Source organism: Pleurodeles waltl, chromosome 5 (genome assembly GCF_031143425.1).
Source record: "Pleurodeles waltl isolate 20211129_DDA chromosome 5, aPleWal1.hap1.20221129, whole genome shotgun sequence".
Taxonomy (NCBI): Eukaryota; Metazoa; Chordata; class Amphibia; order Caudata; family Salamandridae; genus Pleurodeles; species Pleurodeles waltl.
In genome coordinates this window covers 1,501,773,106-1,501,797,586 of record NC_090444.1, presented here as the reverse complement: position 1 = coordinate 1,501,797,586, position 24,481 = coordinate 1,501,773,106, and positions in this window count along the sequence as shown.

The following is a 24,481-nucleotide window of genomic DNA, read 5'->3' as shown; positions in this document are numbered from 1 at the left end:
TCCCTCCCTACTATAAGCGAGTCTATTCTGCAGCAGAGTATACAGCAATACCATGCCCCAGTAGCCTGGAACTCGAACAGCTCACATGAAAGAGGTGGCACTGACAGTCAATGGTCATCAATGGTGATCTGATCTGCTTTTTACTTCGGACACCTTGTATACATTATTCATCAGAACAATATACAACAATTGTAGTCATTTTCTCAAAATGTTGCAGTTTTGGACAATGGATTCTTTTATAAGCAGAAAGGGATTGGTCATGATGCACTTCTTTCCCATACATAGTCCTTCCTCTGTAAGAACAAATTGCATACATGAATATAATGGCAACTTCCTTTCCATTTGCATTCATACTGTTAAGTCATTTGTACAAAAAGTACATTTGTTATATTCTATGCACATCAGTGCATTACAAAGCAGGTTAGCAAGCAAAAAGGATTAAGTTAATACTGGTTCCATTGTTTAAGCTGAAAAGTTTGTAGCATGTATAAGTTATACAGGGGTTATAAGTGAAACATTTAATTGCAAGAATCTGTCAGATTAGCAAGTTTTAGACTCAAGCTGCAAAGCTTATGCAAAGTTCGGAGCATGCTTTTAAAGCAGGGAAAGCAAGGGCAATTAGGCCTAGCTTCTTTCTCTTGAATTAGTAATTATTGCCCAGTTCTTAATTTTTCTATTGGCTGCCTTATCATAGGCAAGTCTTAAGATAAAGTTATAAAGTAAAGTGTACAGAAGAGAAGCATTGCTCAGTTATAATAAGCATTAAGACCAATTAAATAATCTGAGTACAGATCTCTGGGCAAGGGTGAACCCTAACAATTAGACAATCTGGGATTAACAAGTGCTGGGTGAAACACATGTGGGCAAAACACAAACAGCATAGAAAAGGGCAAAAAGAATTTGGAAAAAGAAAGTCTTAGACATCAGGTCCCTAACTGGAATGGGCTAAAGATAAGTAAAAAGGGATAGTATACCAGTAATTTGATCAAGAGTTTTCTTCTAGGGGCCATGGGAACAATCTCCAAGTCTCAGCAAGGCATTTAAAAGTGCAAGGGTAGAGAGAGAGCAATACCTCTCAAAGTCCAAAAGAGGTCAGCATCAGAAGATAGACACACAGATTCTGCTGCTTCCCTTTAGGGTATCTGATCGAATTCCAGCTGAAGAACAGTATAACAAAGTTCATAGAGCAAGCTGATTTGTCAGCTAGTCAGTCCACTTGACTTTGAAGAGGCAACATCCAATAGAAATCAATCATGCAACTCCAACTTGAAACATCTACATACCTTTCCCAGATTCGTCATGAGAACTGCATCCGCCTGTGTTCTTCCATGAGGGAGTGCAACATTTGTATATACTGTCGGTCCTCAATCCTAAATGTCCCCTCTTCGAGGACATATTCTTAGGACTCTCTATGTGTAGGACACTAGACATCTATTACCAAACTAGTCTTCTCATGGGAACGGAGTCTGAAACGAAGGTACATATTAGCAAGATGAAAACGTTTTCTGCACAGTTACAAATACAAGGCTAGCGGGCCTCAATTACACTAGTGCAAATGGATTAAAGCAGCACATTAATCATACAAATAATACACATTTTAATATGCAAACTATAAATGCAGCACTGATTATTCTTCATTAGTATTCATTTCACAGAAAATGTACTATTAAACCACTTTGTCAATACATGTCCATTAGTGTGGTGCAGAACTGCATTTCGTTATTTTTACATATGAATTTAAAACACTTAACATAAAATCTAATATTATTTCAAAGCAGACTATTAATTGACACTCTAAAGTGTAACATAATGACAGAATAATCCTCCAAACATGTAATTATATCTTAATACAACAGGGATTAAGCATCTAGTCTAGAGTGAATGCACACTAACACATTTTAACAGTGCATCACTTAACAAACAAACTATGATTAGCATAATGCATAAATTGTTGTATTTAAAAAATAATCTTAAAAGGGACTTCGATCCTGCCCATTACTTACCTTTACTTACCAATAGCTGACTCCCACGCCACTTTACTTACCATTGGCTGGCTCCTACGTCACTTTACTTACCACTGACCAGCTCCTGTATACCCCTTGGTCAGCGCCTCCGCCTCACTTCCGTCCTTGCGCCGTGGAGCATGAACCAAGTACTGCTTCTGATGGCCAGTATACTTCCACTGGCTACATGCTTCTGGAGGTACTTTTTAAACAAATTACAGACCGCTGGAATTTTTTCAAACGGACAACTTCATACAAGGTTGTTTTCACACCTCCTCCTTAATCCTCCCCAGCATTGCACTCCCCTCTTCTTCTCATCTGCGTAGTACACAGTGTTAGACACAATCTGCAGAGAGCCCCTCCTGCACAATAATTGTGTCCAGTTACAGGGCAAATGCTGAATTGCAAACCTTAATGCTCTAAACACACCATAATTAACAAATTCAATACATATTGTAAATGTTGTCTGACCTTTTACCCCTCCACCCTTCATGATGTTCAGTTTTCCATTATGTAGTAGCTGAGTACCAGAACAAAAGTAACATGCTTTTAAAAAAAAAACACACATTTACATTCTATCCGTGTAATTGTGGAAGACAAAGGAGATTAGGTGATTTGTCCAGAATCACAGGATGTTGAGTTGATGCCAAGCTTCAAACCTGGTTCACAGTCAGCAGCTCTGGCTGTTATGCTACATCCTCTCCCCAGGCATTGGCTTTGTCAATGTTTTCTACATGCTGCCACATGGCCGAAAGTGAAAAAAACACTAGGATATCATTGACTATGTCATAGCGCTTATGTTTTTTGTTTGAGCCATGTTGCACAACAGCTGAACTGTGAAACATGTAAAAAGATATTTTGCATAGGCAAAACCTATTGGCTATGCAAATGCTTGTATTGGATTTGAGCGGATAACAAAAGAGCAAAGTGCCTTGTGGTGCTGATTAGGTGAGGGCACGTTTAGAGTCTCAGTTCTCCCTCAAACACTGCAATTTTCTCCATCAGCTATGTGGTGAAATTGTTGTTACCAGTAGGCAGACAGGAATGTTTTAAGTTAGCTAGTATCCCTTCTGATTGCTGAAAACATCTTACCAAATTAACTTTCCAGCAGTTTCCATGCCTTATTATTTACAATAGTGTGATCAAAATCCTGTGTTAGAAAGGTACTGTATTGTCAAAGTCATCCCAGAATCTTTTGCACCACAGCCACCCAAACAGACAGCATCCTGCTTCTTCCAACTTCTCTCCTCTCCCTAAACTCCACCTAAGGCTGACCCAGCCCTTTCTCTAAATGATCATTCAAATGCTCATCCAGCAGGACCTGTTATTCTCCAGTTCATACTGTCATAGCTACGTTGTGGCTGTGAGGACCCTTTACACAAAGGGAAGAAGCGTTATACCCCCCTCTTGGCTCTGTCAGGCATTATGCATCACTGGTTATAATAATGCATTCTGGGACGTGTTCAGCGTTACCCAGATTTCTCCCTAAAATAGGCTGTTCAAAACCTTGCTGGGAGTGTAAGAAAACACTGAGGGCCAGATGTAGGAAAATCAAATTTTGCAAGTCGCAAAATTGGATGCAGAATGGTGTCTCAGACACCTTCTGCGACTCGCTATGGGGTCGCAAAGACCCACCTCATCAATATTCATGAGGTGGGTTGCATTTTGAGACCCCATACCGAGTCCCTGCACTCACAAGGATGGTGGCCTGCTGTAGTCAGCAGACCTCCATGTCTGTGACTGCTTTATAAATAAAGCAGTTTTTTTTTTTCATTTTGCAGCCCATTTTTCTTAAAGGAAAAGTAAACTGAAACCATTTGGTTTCGTTTTTTTCAGAGTAGGCAGTGGTCCATAGGACCACTGCCTGCTCTGAAAAAATATTTTTTCCGACATTCACAAAGGGGAAGGGGTCCCATGGGGACCCCTTCCCTTTTGCGAATGAGTTACCACCAGTGTGACACTGGTGGTAACTGCGAGTTGGTTTGCGACCGCATTCGTGGTCACAAAGCAACTCTGAATTGCGATACGGTCGCAAATAGGAAGGGAACACCCCTTCCTATTTGCGAGTCGCATTCCCAAATTGCGTGTCGGTACCGACTCGCAATTTGGGAATGAGCATCGTGTTCGGCTGTTTGCATGCCGCAAACTGCGATTCTTGCAGTTTGCGACATGCAAACGGCTTACTACATCTGGTCCTAAGGGTGTCCAAGATACCCCACCCCAAGACACTGGAAAGTAGGAGTAAAGTACTACTATTTCCCCAGAAACCCACTAAAGTCGTGATAGAGGATTTTGCAAAGACCACAACAGACTGCAAAGCACTGAAGACGGATTCCTGGACCTGAGGACCTGCAAAGGAAGGGACCAAGTCCAAGAGTCATGAAAGTGTCCAGGGGGGGCAGAAGCCCACTAAACCCCGGATGAAGGTGCAAAATGGCTGCCTATGGATGGAACAAGCGGAGGATTCTGCAACAACGAAAGGTGCTAGGAACTTCTCCTTGTGAAGAAGATGTCCCACGGAGTGCTGGAGGATGCAGACTTGTTTCTTTGGCAAAAGATGGCAAACAAGCCTTGCTAGCTGCAAAGGTTGTGGGTAAAGAAAAAGGGTGCTGCCTGGGCCCAGGAAGGACCAGGATGTCGTCACTTGGGAGAGGAGACAGAGGGGGCCCTCAGCAACGTGAAGAGCCATGCACAAGAAGGCAGAACCTGCAGAAGTCCTTGAACATGGGTTCAAGAAGAGTGAGCATAGTGGTCATCTCAACACTACAAAAAAGGGTGCCACGAAGCCGGAGGTCAACTCAGGGAGTTGAGCAATGCAGGATGGAGTGCTGGGGACCTGGGCTTGGCTGTGCATGAAGGATTCCTTGGAAATGTGCACATGAGCCCTAGCAGCTGCAGTTCACGGGGTGCAAAGGATTACTGTCTGGAGAGGGAAGGCAAGGACTTACCTCTTCCAATTTTGGACATTTGGACCACTGGACAGTCTGGGTCACTTGGGTCCACCACCTGTGTTCCAGGGGACACCCTCGTTAGGATGAGAGGGGTCCCAGAGTACCAGTGACACTGAAGTTTGGTGCCTGCTGGAGCAGGGGGAGGATTGTCGACCCACAGGAGATTTATTCATGGCTTCCAGTGCAGGATGAAAGCAGGCAGCCCCCAAAGCATGCACCACCAGGAAACAATTGTGAAAGCCCGCAGGATTAGGCGCTACAATGTCGCTGGTAGTCTTCTTGCTACTTTGTTGCAGTTTTGCAGGCGTCCTGGAGCAGTCAGCAGTCGATCCTTGCCAGAAGTTAAAGAGAGAGGTGCAGAGGAACTCTGGTGAATTCTTGCAAGTTGTTATCTGAGGAAAAGCCCACAGGAGAGACCCTAAATATCCCTCAAAGGAGGATTGGCCACTTAGTCAGGTAAGCACCCATCAGGAGGGGTGTGACACCCTCTCTCAGAGGAAATTATTTGTTCTGCATTACTGGGACTGGACTGCCCAGACCCCAGGAGGGCAGAACCCTGTCTGTGGGTTGGCAGCAGCGGTAGCTGCAGAGAAAACCCCAGAGAGCTGGTTTGGCAGTACCCAGGGTCCATAGTGGAGACCCAGGGATGCATGGGATAGGCACCCCAATACCAGATTTGGCATTGGGGGACAATTCCATGATCTTAGACTTTTTTACCTGACCATATTCGGAGTTACCATTGTGGAGCTACATATAGGTATTGACCTATATGTAGTGCACGCGTGTAATGGTGTCCCCACACTCACAAAGTCCAGGAAAATGGCCCTGAACTATGTGGGAGCACCTTTGCTAGTGCAAGAGTGCCCTCACACTTAATAACTTTGCACCTAACCTTCAGCAAGTGAAGGCTAGACACATAGGTGACTTATAAGTTGCTTAAGTACAGTGTAAATGGTTGTGAAATAACGTGTGCGTTATTTCACGCAGGCTGCAGTGGCAGTCCTGTGTAAGATTTGTCTGAGCTCCCTATGTGTGGCAAAAGAAATGCTGCAGACACATAGGGATCTCCTGGAACCCCAATACCCTGGGTACCTAGGTACCATATACTAGGGAATTATAAGGGTGTTCCAGTGTGCCAATTAGAATTGGTAAAAATGGTCACTAGCCTATAGTGACAATTTTAAAGGCAGCGAGAGCATAAGCACTGAGGTTCTGGTTAGCAGAGCCTCAGTGACACAGATAATCACTACACAGGTACACACATTTAGGCCACAAACTATGAGCACTGGGGTCCTGGCTAGCAGGATCCCAGTGAGACAGGCAAAAACAAACTTACATACATGTAAAAATGGGGGTAACATGCCAGGCAAGAGGGTACTTTCCTGCACATACCATATATAGCATCTCTCATCTTGCCCTTTTGGTTTCAAGAAAATATCTTAATAGCGAAAACCCAAAATTGAGGGTCCACACATATGGAGGAAAAAGCTGCTGCACAGACCCTCATCTCTCTGTACCAACAAATGGGACACCGCAGCTTACACAACGAACTGTATCCCAAAAGTGGATTATTAGATTGATAATTACAAGGGCAGACTCTCACAACCAGATACAAGCCACTGCCACCCTAACCAGGTAAAAAAAACAACTGCAAATTGCATCCTGCTACTCAGCATATATCCATAGAAATATACACCTCCGACAAACATTTTCATAACACTAGTTCCCACAACATTAACCAACAATGTAAAGAGTAGAAATTTAACATAAAGACAAGCTGTCTAGTCCCAAAGAATCATCTTTACGGCTATTTTATAATAATCGGATACAAATCCAAAACCATAACAGGAATATATAATGGTTAATAATGAGGAAAATGTCTTCATAGCAGAGAGAAGAATGAGCACCCAAGCGTCAGATCAAAAAATGTATTTGCTAATTATAACCCCCACAATAGCACATTGATTTAAAATTTGCCCACTTGGGCAGAATTGTTCTGGTGACAATAGTAGAACGGAAAAGTGCTATTGATAGATATAGATGAGACAGTTAACAAATAAGATGTAAGAGAATTAATTTTGCCAGTACCAAAAAAGGCTTAACTAGACATGAAAGATTATTTTATGTATGTTTTTTTAGGTATGGAAAAAACAAAGAATAATGTTACAAAATGAATGAACCATTCCTAAGCACGGCATTACATTGGATAGAAGTCCTACTTTACTGTTTAGTTGCACTTTGAGTGTTTTTTATGTGTGGAAACAGACAACGGAACCTGACACATGAGCAAGGAGTGTGGACTTCGAAACACGTTGGGCTAGAGTTTTGCTGCTTGCCATAAATTAATAAATATGCTATGATGTATTGAAGCTGCGGCTCATTTTTTCACTTCGCACATGAAAACGGATATGTAGTGGAATATGTCTGATGTTGGATGTTAAGGCTTAGCTACCTTGTTGCAGGCTTGCCGTGAAAAGAGGCGGGAGCTAGCAACAATAGTTGTGGTATATACACACACACACACACACACACACGTGTGTGCGCACAAGGTCACCCCCAAAATATTTGCCTTCCACCTACTTTTTGTTGAATTATTGCTTGTTGGCCTTGGGACTCAGTGCACATTATCACTGCCAACCAGTGCTAAAGTACCTGTGCTATCTCCCTAAAACATGGTTTGAGTGGCATGTTTAAGTTACACCTTGTATCAATCAATCAATCGCAACATTTATAGAGCACACTACGTACCTGTTAGGGTTTCGAGGCGCTGAGGGGGGGGGGGGGTGGGCTGCTGCTACTGGTCGAAGAGCCAGGTCTTGAGGAATCTCCTGAAGGTGAGAAGGTCCTGGGTCTGTCGCAGGGCGGTCGGGAGGGTGTTCCAGGTCTTGGCGGCGAGATAGGAGAAGGATCTGCCGCCGGAGGTCTTGCGTTGGAAGCGGGGAATGATGGCAAGGGAGGGATTGGCGGAGCAGAGTTGGCAGGAGGGGACGTAGAAGTTGAGTCTGTAGTTCAGGTAGGCTGGTCCGGCGTTGTGGAGTGCCTTGTGAGCGTGGGTGAGGAGCTTGAAGGTGATCCTTTTGTCCACAGGGAGCCTGTGGAGGTCCTTCAGGTGGTGGGAGATGTGGCATCGGCGGGGTACGTCGAGGACCAGTCGGGCGGAAGTGTTTTGAATGCGTTGGAGGCATCGGATGTCTTTAGCTGGGATGCCTGTGTAGAGTGCGTTGCCGTAGTCCAGTCTACTGCTGACGAAAGCCTGGGTCACCGTTTTTCTGGTTTCCGTCGGGATCCATTTGTAGATTCTACGTAGCATGCGGAGGGTGTTGTAGCAGGAGGAGGAAACTGCGTTGACCTGCTTGGACATGGTGAGGGCGGAGTCGAGGACGAAGCCCAGGTTGCGTGCGTGGTTGGTTGGTGTTGGAGGAGGTCCCAGTGCGTTGGGCCACCAGGAGTCGTCCCAGGCCGAGGGGGTACGTCCGAGGATGAGGACCTCCGTCTTGTCGGAGTTCAGTTTCAGGCGGCTTTTTCTCATCCATTCGGCGATGGACTTCATTCCTTCATGGAGGTTGGCTTTGGCGGTGTGTGGGTCTTTGGTGAGGAAGTGGATGAGCTGGGTGTTGTCGGCGTAGGAGAGAATGTTGAGGTTGTGCTGACGGGCCAGTTGTGCGAGGGGGGCCATGTAGAGGTTGAACAGCGTCGGGCTTAGGGAGGAGCCTTGGGGTACGCCGCAAATGATGTTGGTGGCTTCGGAGCGGAAGGGAGGGAGTCGGACTCTCTGGGTTCTGCCGGAGAGGAAGGAGGAGATCCAGTTGAGGGCTTTTTCTTGTATTCCAGCTTCGTGGAGGCGTGTTAGTAGGGTATGGTGGCAGACCGTGTCGAAGGCTGCTGAGAGGTCCAGGAGGATGAGGGCTGATGTTTCTCCATTGTCCATGTGCTGTCTGATGTCGTCTGTGGTGGCGAGGAGGGCAGTTTCGGTGCTGTGGTTGTGTCTGAAACCGGACTGGGAGGGGTCCAGGATGGAGTAGTCCTCGAGGTGGTGGGTGAGCTGAGCATTGACGATCTTCTCGATGACCTTCGCCGGGAAGGGGAGGAGGGAGATCGGGTGGAAGTTTTTGAGGTCGTTGGGGTCTGCCTTGGGTTTCTTGAGGAGGGCGTGGATTTCGGCGTGCTTCCAGCTTTCTGGGAAGATTGCGGTTTCGAGGGATAAGTTGATGATCTTTCGAAGTTGGTGGGCGATGGTAGAGTCGGCTTTGTTGTAGACGTGATGGGGGCATGGGTCTGAGGGGGATCCTGAGTGGATGGGGTTCATGATCTTGCAGGTTTCCGAGTCATCTACGTGGGTCCAGGCGGTCAGGCGGTTGGTGTAGGTGGAGGTGGGGTCTAGCGGAGGCGTGGTGTTGAGGCTGTCGTGGATGTCGGCGATCGTCTGGTAGAAGAAGGTAGACCGGGCATCGCAGAGTTCTTGGGAGGGTGGGATGTTGTTGGCGCTGGGGTTGGATAGCTCTTTTACGATGCAGAAGAGTTCCTTGCTGTCGTGTGAGTTGTTGTTCAGGCGTTCTGTGAAGTGGGAGCGTTTGGCGAGTCGGATTAGCTGGTGGTGCTTGCGGGTGGCTTCCTTGAGGGCTGCCAGGCTGTCTGGTGTGCGCTCGAGGAGCCATTTCTTCTTTAGTTTCTGGCAGGTGCGTTTGGAGGTGATGAGTTCGTCCGTGAACCTGGCAGCTTTTTTCTTTCCTTGGTTGTCGGTGGGCTTTTTGAGAGGTGCGAGGGTGTTGGCGCAGTTGTTGATCCACCGTCGTAGGTTGATGGTGGCGGTGTCTGGGTCGGTGGGGTCGGTAGGCCGGTTCTGGGAGAGGGTGCTGGTCAGTTGGTCTTCGGTGACTTTGCTCCAGCGGGGTGAGGTGGTAGTTGGGTGCGGTGGTGTTCGGTGTGCTTCTTGAATGTGAAGTGGACGCAGTGGTGGTCGGTCCAGTGGAGTTCGGTGGTGTGGCTGAAGGTGACGTGGTTGCTTGCGGAGAAGATAGGATTGAGCGTGTGACCGGCGATGTGGGTGGGTGTGTTGACCAGTTGTCTGAGGCGGAGGTTAGGGAGGTTGTCGCTCTGCGATGTGGTGTTGGCGTCGTTGTTGTTCTCCAGGTGGAAGTTGAGGTCTCCAAAGAGGATGTAGTCCGTAGAGGGTGGTGTTGGGGTCAGTGTGGATCTGGAAGTGCAGGTGTTCGGCGGTCTTGAGGGTGTCGTCCGTGTGGGTGTGGATTTTGAGGGTGTATTTGCGGGCGATGGCTATTCCTCCTCCGATTCCGTTGGGGCGATCTCTTCTGGTGATCTTGTAGCCGTCCGGGATGGCTATGGCGATGTCAGGTGCTGAGGAGTCGTTCCACCCGGTTTCGGTCAGGAAGGCTACGTCTGGGGCGGTGGTGTCGAGCAGGTCCCAGAGCTCGACGGCGTGCTTTCGTGCGGAGCGTGTGTTGAGGAGTATGCAGTGGAGGTGGTTTGTGCTGGTTGTTGCAGGTTTCCTTGTTCTGTTGCAGGTGAAGTTGCAGGCGCGGCAGGAGAAGGGTCCTTTGGTGTTCTGCGGTGTGGCCTGGAAGCAAGTTGTGGAGGGGCCGGGGTTGAGGGCGATGAGTTCCCTGGCCGAGTAGCGACGTCTGGTGGTGCGGGGGCGTGCGGACCAGGGGGGGTGGTGCTGGGCGCTGTCCAGGCGCGGACAGGCACAGACGGGCTTGCCTCTGGCGCGCCCACTGCGCGCGGACGCGCAGCGCCAGCCATTAAGAAGGGAGGGAGGGAGGAGCAGCTGGGAGGTGGGAGGCGGGAGGCGGGAGGGAGCGGCGAATGGGGGCACGAGGGGGGCGGGCCGCAGGGAGGCAGCGGCAGGGAAAAGCGGCAAGGGGGAGCGCACAAGGGCCGAAAAAAGCGGAAAACAGCAAAAAGGCACAATTTGGAAGAAAAAGCACAAAGTCACAAAAGCAAGTCACAGAATACGGAATACAGTCACAAATACGGTGAAACGGCACAATGCACAAGCGGATTACAGCAATCTAAAAAAGGCACAAATGGGGGCCAAAAAGCGCAGGGAAGCAAGGTGCAGAAAACAGAATACAGTCACAAATACGGCGAAAACGGCACAATGCACACGAGTCTAGCGACGCTTACCAGAAGCCCACTAGACACCAGGGATGAGGCGCAGGAGGATGCCTGCGGGTGGAGGAGGGCCTCGAACACGCTAGCAGCAGCGTGGGTGGGGGTCAGGGACACTGAGACAGCAAGGTGGTGCTGCGGAGGTGGGGGGGCGAGCTCTTGACCGAAAACAGGTCAGAGGTCGCTCACCCTCGATGCGCAGCGCAAGCCATTAAGAAGGGAGGGGGGAGGGAGGAGCAGCTGGGAGGCGGGAGGTGGGAGGGAGCGGCGAATGGGGCTTCGAGGGGGGCGGGCCGCAGGGAGGCAGCGGCAGGGAAAAGCAGCAAGGGGGAGCGCACAAGGGGCGAAAAAAGCGGAAAACAGCAAAAAGGCACAATTTGGAAGAAAAAGCACAAAGGCACAAAAGCAAGTCACAGAATACGGAATACAGTCACAAATACGGTGAAACGTCACAATGCACAAGCGGATTACAGCAATCTAAAAAAGGCACAAATGGGGGCAAAAAAGCGCAGGGAAGCAAGGCGCAGAAAACAGAATACAGTCACAAATACGGCAAAAACTGCACAATGCACACAAGTCTAGCGACGCTTACCAGAAGCCCACTAGACACCAGGGATGAGGCGCAGGAGGATGCCTGCGGGTGGAGGAGGGCCTCGAACACGCTAGCAGCAGCGTGGGCGGGGGTCAGGGACACGGAGACAGCAAGGTGGTGCTGCGGACGTGGGGGGGCGAGTTCTTGACCGAAAACAGGTCAGAGGTAGCATGGTACATCATATACCCAGGACTGTAAATTAAATGCTACCAGTTGGCCTGCAACACATATTATGCCACTCACTTAAGTAGCACCTTAAAACTTGTCACAGGCCTGCCATTGCAGATTGAAGGCAGTGTCCCACTGCCATGTTGACTTGGCATTAAGAAAACCCTTGCCAAGCCATAAATTCTCCTTTTATTACATGTAGGGGGCACCCCTATGGTGGGTCCTAAGTAGCATATAGGGCAGTGCGGTGTGTCGTTAAAAGGCAAGACATGCACTTTTCAGTTTTACATGTCCTAGTAGGGAAAACCTCCCAAGTTCATTTTTCACTACTGTGAGGCCTATCCCTCCCATTGGATAACATTGGGGAGTCCTTATTATATTTAATGAGCTGTAATTCCTAAACCAGAGGTGGTAGAAATATCATGGTTGGTATCTAGGAACCTGTAATGATAAACCCTCTTTAACGGTAAAGTCGGATTTATCATTAGAAATTTGAAATTGCCACTTTTAGAAAGTTGGCATTTTCTGTGCTTAGCTCCCTGTGCCTGCAGCATGCCTCAGGTCACATGACTAGGCGTAATTCACAGTTGACACTTCGTGAATTTACCCCAGACAGTCACACAATAGTGAAATTAGCAGAGCCTGAATGGACCATTAACTGACTATAAGCATAGCCCCCTTGCACCTGAATAGGCTGGGCTCTGCCACCACATAATAGGTTAAACAACAATGTATTGCCAGTGCAGCTAGCTTAGGAGGCGTGGCAGGCAGAAGACCCCTGGAACTTCAAAAAACCTTTCTGGAAACTTCTCCCAACTTTTAGGAGCAGGGCACCAGGGTATAAAAATAGGACTCTCAGTCTTCAGTTCACTACTGGACCTCCAGAGGACTCTCGGAGGACTGCCTACTGCTGTGACCTGGTGTGCACTCTACCAGACTGCTGCTAGAAGGACTGCTTTGCTGCCTGGAGCTTGCCTTAAACCTTCAGAGGCCAATCCTGCTGTGGAGCCCTGCATCTTCACCTGCAGCCAGGACTTCAGAAGTGACTCCAAGGGCTAGTTTAGCTGGCCTCCTGTTTAAAGTTGCAGAGGCATAGCAGGCTCCGATCATTTGTAACCTACACCTAAGCCTGAGTGAATCTTGAACCACCAAAAGGTTCCCATTCACTTCTGGACCCTTGGTTGTGGTGCTAAATGTATCCACAGGTGCTGATTTTCCAAAACTGAGGACCTGCTGGTTTGAACCTTAAACTGTAAAAATTCATAACTCTGATTCTGCTAATTAGATTTTGATGGTTTTGGTGTCAAATAATTTATTACATATTGTCTATTTTTCTAAATTGGTTTGGGATTTTTGTTGTGTCATGTTTTCGCTGTATTGTTGTTTGTGTACTGTATAAATGCTTAACATAATGCCTCTAAGTTTAGCCTGACTCCTTTTTGTGCCAAGCTACCCAAGGTAAATCACAAGTTAATTTAGTAACTTTTTGTGATTCACGCTGCAAGGGATTGTGGCTGCTGCTTGACTAGGGCTCAAACCCCAGTCAACCAACAGCCCAATCTATCTATCTATCTATCTATCTATCTATCTATCTATCTATCTATCTATCTATCTATCTATCTATCTATCTATCTATCTCTCTCTCTATATATATATATATATATGTATGTATACATTCACTGAAAGAAACAAATTTTACAAAGTTGTTATAGTTAAGTTCACGTGTACCCACACAAAGCCATAGAATTTCAGCAGTCCACAAAACAAAAACAGCTCCATTGATGGGAAATGTTTATCCTAACTAAACTACCTACTGGCTTTAGCCAGTAGGTAATATATAAACACACACACACATATATATCTATTATAAGGGTGTTCATAGGACATCCCTTTGTGATGTATTTATATGTCAATAAGGCAGTGAGGGGTTATGTCACCACTCTTTTTGCTGGAGGATGTCCTCATTGCACATTAGTTCACTGACACTGCTGGCCTGCCACTACTACAAAGATCTTTAAATGAGCTCAACCATGTTCATAACACCTCAACATAACACCTTAATACCTGCAACAGACTTCTGACTGTCTACCCATTAGCCTTTCAAAGGTACTAATAGTCATATGCTTGACATGTTATGTCATAATGTTATGTGTATTTGCATGGCACACTAATCGCCTTTGAGGGTATCCAGGCACTATCATGTGGGTAGGCGGAGGACACCCAGGAAAACCAGGTCTTCAGCTTCTTGTGGAACTCAAGAAGAGATAAGGAGGTTCTGCTGAACTATAGGAGGTGAATGTTTTGGGTGAGATGTAAGAAAAGGCACAGCATTCTGCTCTGCTTTTGTGTATCTGGGGTATACGTGAAAGTGATAGTCCATTTGAGTGGAGGTTTCTGGAGGGATGGAGGACATTTGACTGTTGAGGTTTTTGGGGCAGATGTTGTGTATTGGTTGTATGTGTGCATGAGGAGTTTGGATTAAATGTGTTCCTGTATGTGGGGTTCTGCAAGGTGTGGTGCAAACTGGGAGTAGTGTGGGAGGTTGATGATGAGCCTTTCAGCTGTACTCTGGATTGTCTGGAGTCTGTTTAGGAGCTCCTTGATGATTCCAGCATGGTGTATTTAAATAGTCAAGGCTGCTGGAAAGTAATGCCTGTGTGACCGTTTTCCTGGAGTACTCTGGTAGCCACTTCAAGGTTTTTCACAACATCAGCAGGATGTGGAAACAGGTGGAGGTCAGACAGTTGGCCTGGGCTGTCTTGTTGACTTTGTTGTCTAAGATGATCTGTAAGTTCCTAGCATAGGGGGTGGGGAAGGGTGGGAGGGGATGGTAGGTCTGCTAGCCACCAGATGAAGTCCAACGGTGTGGTCTTCTTTCTGAAAATCACAACTTCGTTCTTGTCTGAGTTGAACTCAAGATAGTTCACTGTCATCCAGGTGGCTTCTGCAGTCATACCGGTGACGAAGTAGGTTCTTGTCACGGCTGTTTTGTCCATAAGGGAGAATATCAGATGTGTGTTGTCAGCATAGAAGAGAATGTTGGTGCCATTTGACCTGATGATGTTGGCAGCAGTCTCATGTTGATGTTTAAGATGGTTGAGCTTAGAGATGATGATTGGGGGACTCCACAGATGAGGTTCCTGGCTTCTGAAATGCAGGGTGGCATGGTGACATTCTGGGTTCTTCCAGTTAGGAAAGAGCAGATCCAATAGAGAGCAGGGCCTTGGATTCCTGCCTTGAGAAGTCTTCTGATCAGGGTGGAGGGAGAGACTGTGTCCAAGGGTGTAGAGAGTGGAGGAACGCTGCAGAGTACCTCTGGGGGGTAAAGGAGGTGGTTGCACCAGGATTTGTGGCACTGGGTGCAATCTAGGAAGGGAAGGGCACAGAAGTGCTTGCTGTTGGAGTGCCAGCAGTGGCCCACTGCATGCGTCCATGCTGCGGCTTCCATTAAGTTGGTCCTGGGAGGGAGAGGAGCACAGGGGTGGTGAGTAGGGCTTAGCAGGGGTATGGGAAGGAGCTGGTAAGGAGTGGGGAGGAGTGTGAGGGAGGTGGGAAAAGGAGCGCAGGGAGGGCGCAAAGAGGTTAGAGAAAGAAGCCACAAAACCTGACAGAGAGCACAAACGTGGCAAGGCAAAAGGCACAAAAAGAGAGCACAAAAAGGTAACAGAGATGGGACAATGGTGACGAGTGCCTAGAGCAGAGCACCAGACACAAGGCACCAATAAATGGCACAGAAAGATAACAGAGACAGAAGAGCGCAAGGCAACAGAGATGGTCCAGAGCACAAGAGCACAAGGCAAAAAAACACAAAGAGATGGTACAACAGTTAATGGAGACGACACCGGAGGAAACAAGAGGCAGTGAAAGGTGAGAGAGAGCAGAAGAGAAAGATTGAGGTAGAGAGTGACAGCGAGGTGGGTGCCTCATGGTGCAGGAGCCAGGTCCGAAAGGTCCTTGCCAGGTCAGAGGACTGGTCACAGGTAGGTCCACGGCAGCTTGCCCTTGGCACCTGCTTAAACATGTGACAGAGTGTCCCATAGCACAATGGTTTGACTTCCTGGCATGTGTCTGCTATCCCCACTGGCCTTTCAGCAACACTTCCTATTTTCCCACAGTTGTTTCTTGATGTTGACTGATGTTTTAATATTTGGTAAATCAAAATGCTATGTTGCATATACATTTTGTTAATGAATAGAAAGTATCAAGTGAATATAATTTTTAAGGGTGTGGGGGAGGGAGCTGCTTATTTCAGGCTCTCTGCATTTGTGTAGCTTTCAATTGTCAGCTATGACAGAAGGAAAGTGTCACAGTTATTGGGTCCATTATTTGGATCACTTTCAATGCAAAGGCTTTTCTTGTAGCCAAGACCTATTCACTGGTGGAGGGGTGCATATGGATCATTCTGGCTATTGTTGCAACATGGTAGATTGTTGCTGTCCTATATATATTGGGGAATGTGGGGAGAGAATGTTGATCCTTTTGGTGCTCTATTAAAGCTGAATGATCCCACACTAAGGTCTGGGTCAATGCTCTGAGTGTTGTCACTCTGCAGCAGGTCTTGTGACCAACTCTGAGCTGTGCTGCCTCTATCTGACTGCTTTTCCCCCTTCTCTCTCCACCAGTTGCCTCTATTTTTTCTTGTTGCCTGCCTGGACTTTGTCTCTGAGTTTCCTTTAATTTTCTTGTTGCTTGCCTGGACTTGTCTTTGTCTCTGCCTCGCTGTCTCACTTTTCACTTTGCCTTTGTCCCTGTTTTTTTGCCATTTTCTTCCCATCGTTGACTCCCTACCAATTCTCGCCCTCTGCCCCTCTCACCCCAGGACCTACATAATGGAGGCCACAATGCGGCCTTGCCACAGGTATGCCAAAGGCAAGCCCCTCTGTGCCCGTTCCTGCCTAGACTGCACCCAGCGCCAGGATACCTGGCTGTCCCGCCCTCCAAAGTTATTCTGTGACTGAGCTTTCAGACCTCAACAGACCTTTCACCTGCCTCATATGCTGGTTCTCCTGCATCACCAAGTCCCCCACCGCCTCACCACCAAACAGGAAAGGCCCTTCACTGCCTACTATTCAATACCAGATCCCCCAGAAAACACATCTCAGAAGTTTAGGACACCATCACACCCTCAACCCAGACCTGTTGTTCATCAATGAAACCTGGCTCATGCTCTCAGCCGCCCCAACATCTGTTGCACCACCCCACCAGGCTACAAGATTAGTCACAAAGACTACATCAACAAACGGGGTTGAGGCATTTCCATCATCCATAAGGACCACCTCCAATGCACCCCCATCGATGACGAACCCTCACCCCACATGGAGCACCTCAATTTCATTGTCCTCACCGGCGCCAACACCACATTCAGAGGTACCCTCGTAGACCATCCGCCAGGTCCCTGCACCACCTTCTGCAAAGGCATCACCGCACATATCGCCCCCCTAGCAATGAACTCTAAACACTATCTGCTTCTCTTGACCTCAACTTCCACCTAGACGATCCCAATGACCGCAACTCCACTGACCTCCTTGAAAGTCTCAACACCATCGGACCCAAGCAACTCATCTCTGAGCTCAAGCACACAGCAGGACACACCCTCAACCCAATTTTAACGGCCAGTGACAGAATCCATTTCTCGCACACCACAGAACTCACATGGACTGACCACCACATCGTCCATATCTCCAAAAAGGGTAAGCCAAAATACACCTCGACCCGAGCAGGGATGATTGGGCAGCCAAGCGCATGACACAATTGATTCCTCAGTGAAATCGTGGTCACTCAGATCTCATCCGTTTCTCTCAGTTACATTGGTCTCACATATGCAATGACAAACAGAAGCAGTGTATGTTTCAATAAGGTTTTAATGAGGCAACTGCATCTTAGATAATAAAGCATGTACTGCAATAACCAGGACGATAAAGCATGACATGATTACATTTGTCACAAGGAGAGTCAAGCATAGAAATAACGCTACCATATTGTCACTAGAGTCAATAGACTAATATCTTCCTAGGCTATATATGAGCACAGCATGTTCATCTCTAGTTCTGCCCTTCAGGTTTCCCTGGGAAGACATCATCCCCCATACCTGAGCAAAGGCCTGAAGTCTGCATAGGCAGCTGTAGCGAAGCATTCAGCATACAGTCGTGGTCATCTGGCTGGAATCTCCCTCTAACGTGTAAGGCACAGGGAAGTGTTTTTCTAATAAAACAGCTGATGTTCTGAGAAAATTTCCCTACGTAAGGATGTGTATATTTCTATGAATACCAGAGACAAAGCGTCACCACGTTTTACTGGCAACCTTTCTCACTGCAGCCTTGAGAGAAGCAGAGAGTGAACAAGAATGTCTTGTTTAAGAACATAGTGCTGGCCTAAGCAAAGAACAGCTAAATAGAGAGAAATAAAGCAAGACCGCAAATGTGGCTATTGTTAAGATAATAAACAAGGCTGAATAAAATATATCTGGGTTAAAGTGCACAGCGGCAGGCATAGTGTGCTAAAATACCGTGCAGGGAGCTATAACTAAAATGGCTACACAACACCGTCAAGGAGTTTGCCTACCCCGCTGCCACTGCAAACACCTTCCAACCCTCACAGACCCTCTGAGACGTTCTTGCCGACTTCTTCCATGGTAAAATTGCCACCTTATACAGCAACTTTTCCCCTCGACCCATGAGAATCGACCACCTCCTCATCCATCCAGACGTCACCTCCAGCGATTCACAGATTGGAAACAGCTGACCTGCCAGGAAATAGCAGTCCTTATGAACGCCACCCAATCCAGCTCCCCCAACAACCCCTGCCCTCACCATGCCTACAACTTCAGCCAGAGCAAGATCAGCAGCATCCTCACCCCCATCCTCAATACCTCTATCAACACTGCCACCACCCCGAGATCTGGAAACAAGCTGAGGTCAAACCTCTCCTAAAAAAAAATAGAAATGACAGCGGACCCCAATATACTCAAGAACGCCTGTAAAATATCACAGCTTTCCCGGCGAAAGTCCTAGAAAAAGCCATCAACCATCAAATTGCAGATCACCTGGAAAGGCTCAGCCTTCTGCACCCCTCCCAAGTTGGATTACGAGCAGGCCACAACACCCAAACTGTCCTGCGTCCTGCCACTGATGACATCCGATACCTCCTCGACGGGGGCAAGAATGCACAACTGATTCTCCTTGGCCTCTCTGCCACCTTCGACACAGTCTTTCACCACACCTATGTGACTAGACTCCACCTCCTGGGAATCCATAGCAACAACCTCAAATGGATCCAGAACTTCCTTACAGGACGCACCCAAAGAATCAACTTCCCTCCCTACACATCAAAAGCCAAGAACTTAATTTGCTGCTTCCATCAGGGGTCCTCCTTCTGCCCCACACTTTTCAACACTTACATGTCCCCGCTGGCAGAGATCGTCTGAACCACGGACCCCAGATCATTTCCTGCACCGACAACACGCAGCTAATATCTTCCTCTCAGAAGAACACTCCACCACCAGATTCAACTTCAAAAGTGCCATGTCCAACATCGTGGAGTGAATGAAATCCGACTGCCTCAAACTAAACGGGGACAAAGCCGAAGTTATCATCTTCAGTAACAACCCCTCCACCTGGGACCACTCATGGTGGCCAACCACACTGGGTACTTCCCTACCCGATTGACCACGCCTGTAACCTTGGCATCATCATCATCGATGATAAGGAACTGGCATTCAAACAGCAGATAAACTCACTGGTCTCGTCATGCTTCCACATCCTTTGCATGCTCTGGAAAATCTTTAACTGGATCCCTGTCAGCACCAGGAGAACTGTCACACAGGCCCCCATTGCCAGCCACCTCGGCTACGGCAATGCCCTCTACACTGGACTCTCAGCCCAGCTCCTCCATCACCTGAAAACCATTCAAAACGCTGCAGCTAGGATCATCCTCAACCTCCCCAGGCGAGCCAGCATCATGCCCATCTTAGAAATCTTCACTGGCTACCCGTCCACAAGAGATGCAAATTAAAGATCCTCATCCTCTGTGACAAGGCTCTCCGTAACACCAAAGATCATCATTCATAGATCATTTTTCCACCTGCCCAGCAGAAAGCTCCGTTCTGTCTCTCTGGCCCTCACTCTCATCCCCAGGATCCACCGCAGCCACGGTGCAGGGCGCGCCTTCTCCCACGTCGCCACCAAAGCATGGATTGACCTCCCTCTTCACTTCTGCACTGCTCCTGCCCTTACCATCTTCAGAAGAGCACTCAAGACCTGGCTCTTCGACATGTGACAGCTTGCACACCCAACCAATCCAGTGCCTGGATACCCCTCTGGCTGATAAGTCGTGCTACATAAATACCAATGGTTGATTGATTGATCCTTTGGTTGTGTTGGATTGAAGGTGTAGCTCTGATCACAGCTCATGCAGTTAACGCAATGTAACATCTTTGTTAGAATGGAGGATATAACTAAGACATTTGTGGAGCTGTTGTAGAGTTGTCGGAAGTTAATCTCAGGAGGAATGACCTGGAACAGATTTGTTGGACTGCCATCACAAGATGACAGTCTCCGTTCTCCAGGGAGAATTGTCCTCACTGCAAGGTTACACCTGACTTCTACAAGACTGCCATTGCGTGACCACTGAAGGAGCTCTAAAGTTGCTTTAGTCCTAATTCAACACTACTGTTATAAAAAGAGGATTTTTTGGAGATTAGTTGTGTTACATGCATATAACTGCTTAGTTCTATTGTGCTAATGTGTCACTCTAAGTTTCAGACACAGGCGCTGAAATGTCACACTCTGGGAGCATGGACATGCCGCACAAAAGCAAACTGAAAACTTGGCAGATGTATGTTTTAACTAGTAGCCGTAGTGAGAGTGTGAGAAAGGGCCAACTTTCAACCCATGGTTCCAGACTCCTTTTAAGGCAGTCAGTCAGCCACTGTACCTACTGAGGAGAGGTGTGGAGGGGTCCTATTAAGTGCGAGCCGGAAGGAGAACTTCCAAAGAAAAGGCATTAGCCCTTTACTAAATCTATAGCTAAAATTAAGTTAAACAACATAACTCCTAAAAAGTGATCACCGTGGAGAGGACAGCAGGTCGGAGAACATGGCGGGCTGCGCCGTAGTAGCAGCGTGCTAGGACGGCTTCCGGTTCCTGGGGGAAGTGAGGAGACAACTCTGCCGGTTAAACTGCGGCGGATACGTGGATGTGCGCACCACAGTTTTTGAAATTGGACGAAAGGTGGAAGGCAGCTGGGGCTGCATTGTGGTGCCGAGCCGTGCTGGAGTTGCGCCGGACACGGAGAGGAGCGGCACGTATTCCCCTCCGTGGTTATAGCGGCAGCTGCAGCACCAGCAAGGTTTGGGTGAAGCAGGCGAGGTGAGGAGCGCCGACTGGCAGCATTTCTGGTGCAGAAAGGGGGACGGAGGCCAGGGTCCCTCAAAGAACGGCAAGGCAAAGTGTGGGGGGGCGGTGATACCGCCTCCCCCTTTTGGCCTGACAAGTGTGGAGGGGGCTGGTGAGCTACGGACTGACAAACTTGACTTTGTACTGGAAGGTAAGGGGGACTAAGGCAAGGAGAAGACTACAGCTAAACCATTTGAGGGAAGCAGGAGCGCCTCAAGGAAAGATGGGGGAAAGTAAGCTTAAGGGGAGAGACAAGTTGACTCCCTCCCTGAGGTTGTTTTTTAAAGTGAGGCCAGAGGTAGTCATGCTCACGCCCAGTCAGGTTAGAGCAGTGATGGAGGCTTCTGCCTTAAAGCTTGCTGATTCCTCTGGTGAGGGCTTGGGGTTGGTTGATAATAGTACGGTTTTGTTGTTCCAAGCTAATGGAGGAAATAAGGAGGGATCAGGGTTGGAGAAGACATTTCCCCCGACGCAGTCTGGCAAGGAGCAGTTTGGTGCCCCTCAAGTTCGGAGTCTAACCTCGGTGGTTCTACAGTCACAAGACCCTTTACTTAAGTTAGTTGAAGAAACCTCTCAAGCAGTTTTAGCCCCCTCACTGTCCCAGAGTTCCTCGTTTGAGGCGCTGATCCTGTCTATCTGTAAAGAGAGGCTTTGTGAAGTCAGAAATAAATCAAGGGGAGATAAGAGAGGTTGCGGGGTGTTGGAAAGAAAGATCGATGGCTTGATGGAGAGAACTCAGGCTCTCGAAGAGGCTGTGGGCAGTATGAAGAAGGAACTGTGTCAACACAAGGTTGAGACTGATGCACTGAAGGGAAATGAGCAGGTCCTAAAAAATAGGATTGAGCAATTGGAAAATTACTCAAGAAGAAATAACTTAAGGCTTTTGAAAGTGCCAGAAGGCTCTGAAGGTAACGATCTCAAAGCCTTTGTGGTCTGGCTAATTAAATCTGCAGTGGGACTGGAGGAGAGTGATGAGGAAATCGCAAAAGATATTCAGAGAGTCCATCGGGTTCCTTTTAGGATGGGATGAATAGTAGTAAACCTCGGAGAATTTTGATACATTTTTTGACATATGAGATGAAAGAGAAGATCTTATCTAGAGTGTTAAAACAAAAATCCTTAAAAGTAAATGATGTTGTCTTTGAGATTAGGTCTGATTTATCCAGGTCTACTATGGATAGGCAGTGGGAGCTGGGGAAGCGCTTGGAGATATTTAAGAGTTTAGGGGTTTCGGCTCAGTTGACATTTCCAGCCTTTCTCCGGGTTATGTACAATAACAAAATGTATAATATCAGAGATATAATCGATGCGGATGAACTATTGGAAGTAGTTAAAAGTGGGCAGACCGTAAAATAGTGGTGTTTGATGGTTTTTCTAAGTCAAGATCACCCAGGAATGCAGGGGCGTTCTAAAATTTGGACCAACAATGGTCTCTATATGGGGGAGTTCTCTACAGGTGGGGTAGCTGGGGGATGGGAGTTGGGGGGTTGGGTAGGGTGGGGGTTGAAGGGGAAAGAGTATAAAAAAGTGCCTTGTTCAACCCAGTTATTTGTTTTGCAATATTTGAGATATAGCTAGTAGGGGGAGAGGCCAGGGGACAAGGAGTACACCATTGCAAATTCTCTATTGGAATGTTAATGGTTTGAGGAGGAGAAGAAGAAGGGATAGAATATTGCAGTATTTGCATGATTCAACTGCACAAATTTTGGTTTTGCAAGAAACCCACTTAGCAAAGGCTGAGTGTATGAGCTTAATAAAAGAGCTGAGGTGGGTCCAAGCGTTTGTATGTACAGAACACAATTATCATACCAAAGGTGTGGCGATTTTGTTTAAACGGCTACAACGGGGAAATGTAGTAATATTGGAGGTAAGATCGGATACAGCAGGGTGGTGGGTTGTAGTTAAAGTACAGCTTAATGGTCGAAATTTTGTTTTAGTGGGGTACTACGGCCCTAATTGTGACGACATAGAACCTCTAAGACGGCTTTTTTCTCAGCTTCTTGAATTTTCGGACCCAGTCAATATGATGGGTGATTTTAATGTTGTGTTAGATAATGAGCTGGACAGGGATAATTGTAAGTCGTGAGGCACTCCCAAATCGCAACAATATTTAAGGAGGAGGATGAAAGAATTTGGGTTGTGCGACAGTTGGAGACAAAGAGTGGGAAATAATAGGGATTTCTCCTTTTTCAATAAGAAAAATAGACATGCCTCCCGAATTGATTATTTTCTATTAGATCTACGCTTGAGAGAGGTTGTGGAAAAGATAGTATATCTGCCCTCTCACTTATCTGACCATTCTGTGGTTGTTCTAGATATGATTTTTCCGCAGAGAACAATCAGTAATCGTGGACCATCGACCGCTCTTTACTACTGGATCAGGAGGTGGTGATGCAACTGCGTAAGGAATCAGAATTTTCCTTTAGTGTAAATGCAGGGTCCGCCCCAATGTCAGTGGTATGGGACACGTTTAAGGCTGTTATTAGGGGGGAGATAACGCACATCTCATATCAGAAGCATAAACTGTTTAGAAATGAAATTAATTTGTTAGAGCAAGAAATGTTGAAGTATAAGGCTGAGTCGATAGAATTAGGTGAGACAGAGGCTTTGAGGGCTAGTTTGGATGGGCTGAGAAAACAGTTGGAGAATGTATTACAGGGAAGAATTTTAAGGAGATGGGAGGTAAGCAAATTGGCTCATTTTGAGTATGGGGAAAATGCTGGGAAGTTGTTAGCCTGGAAGTGCAAAGCAGATCGAGTAAGGAACTATATTAAGGAGATTGAAATGGAGCAGTCAGGAGAAAAAAGGAACGGATAATGCTGCGATTGAATCTGCCTTTCAAATTTTTTTGCACAATTGTACTCGGAGGAGTTAGAGGTGGGACAAGATATGGTGACGGATTGGCTGGGGTCTGATATATCTTTATGTATAGCACCGCAGGTAAGGGAAATACTGAACGCCCCAATCACGCCACAGGAAATTAGGAGAACCTTGAATAGCAGTGTTAACGCGTCCCTTTATGTCAATTTTGCACACATTAGGACTCGTTTTAGGCCAATGAATCTTGTGACCCAGTGGTGAGACACCATAGGACGAGATAACTGATCAATATGTCAAGCAATATATCAATAATGTCATCAATATCCACCACCACAATACACTTTACTTTGGTTAAAGTCATTAATCAAATTGTCGACGCAACCATGATCTTTCAGCCATGAATAACCACACCTTTGATAGAATTTT